Source organism: Octopus bimaculoides, chromosome 22, assembly GCF_001194135.2.
Source record: "Octopus bimaculoides isolate UCB-OBI-ISO-001 chromosome 22, ASM119413v2, whole genome shotgun sequence".
In the NCBI taxonomy this organism is placed as follows: Eukaryota; Metazoa; Mollusca; class Cephalopoda; order Octopoda; family Octopodidae; genus Octopus; species Octopus bimaculoides.
This window is the reverse complement of record NC_069002.1, coordinates 3,262,691-3,264,117: the sequence shown is the minus strand read 5'-3', so window position 1 is coordinate 3,264,117 and position 1,427 is coordinate 3,262,691. Positions and strand designations below refer to the sequence as shown.

At 40.7% G+C, this 1,427-nt stretch overlaps 1 protein-coding gene across 1 annotated transcript in view; it reads left to right on the top strand.

Moving 5' to 3' along the window:
- The window catches only part of LOC106870325 (protein Dr1), a 19,311-nt gene that overhangs the window by 13,005 nt on the left and 4,879 nt on the right, over positions 1 to 1,427 (top strand). The gene's annotated exons all lie outside the window — the stretch shown is intronic.

The window sequence follows — 1,427 nt, the reverse complement described above, 5'->3', positions numbered from 1 at the left end:
GGCACATAAAAGACACCATTTCGAGCGTGGCCGTTTTCGTGCGGGTGACACGTAAAAGCACCCACAACACTCTCTGAGTGGTTGGCGTTAGGAAGGGCATCCAGCTGTAGAAACTCTGCCAAATTAGACTGGAGCCTGGTGTTGCCATCCGGTTTCACCAGTCCTGTCAAATCGTCCAACCCATGCTAGCATGGAAAGCGGACGTTAAACGATGATGATGATATATATATATATATATGCATATCTGTGTTTGTTCCCCACCATCACTTGACAACCGATGTTGGTGTGTTTATATCTCTGTAACGTAGTTCGGCAAAAGAGATCGATAGAATAAATACTAGGCTTACAAAGAATAAGTCCTGAGGTTGATTTGTCCAACTAAAGGCGATACTCCTGCCAAATGACTGAAACAAGTAAAAGATACTTGCCCAAAGTGCCACGCAGCAGAACTGAACCCTGATCCTGTTTCTTGGGCTGCGATGAAGAAGTAACCAAACAACACCCATGAACATTTAACACAAGTTTTCTTATTGCACATAAAGACAGAGTTGGTCTTTTACAAATCACAACAGAAATAATTACATAGTTGGAGAGAACTACTGCTAAGAGTTTATGGCAAGCTATTGATACAACATGCAGCTTGCCTAACACAACTGGGAACTATTGGTATATATCTGTGGCAATGGAAGTTCCTCTCATCTATCTGCATCATTTATCTTTGCTGTTTTCCTGGGTCATCTGGCTAGTAAAAATGCATGCCAAACGGTTTTTAGAGGGGACTGGAATTCAAATTCTAAACTGATTAGTTGGTTAATGGACCAGTCATGTGAAACTATAGTGATTTATTCATGATGTCTGACTGCCTATCCAGAGATTCAGTTTCGAATTACTGCTACAATCTACTTCAGTCTGGTACCCAAATACTGCTAGGTGAACAATACTTCACTGTGGTACCTACATACAGCCAGGTGGACTGTGCCTCACTCTGATAACCTATATACGGCAAGGTGGCTTGTATACCAAAATGGTACCTGTACACAGTTAGCTGGGCTGTACCTCCATCTGGTGATACACTAAGCTAGTTTGACTGTTACACTAAAATTCCCACCTAATGACTGAACGAAATGATGTGGGACAATTGTTCCTACTTAGGTTAGACACGCAACATGTTGCTGTGTCAATAACTTGCCATAAACTCCAAGCAGTACCTCTCTCTCACTGTGTAATTCCACCCCACCCAACCAAAAAAAAAAATATTGTTGGAACCACAAATCCAATCTTGGAACTAAACGCAAAAGTAGACCTGTGCTTACCCAAAGATATTCAGGATATGATCCATCCGGATGTTTAAAAAATTTTTAAATTTTATTTCAGGAACGTATTCAATGTGTTTCACTTCTAAAAAATAGTAGAGTGGAATTTCTAGC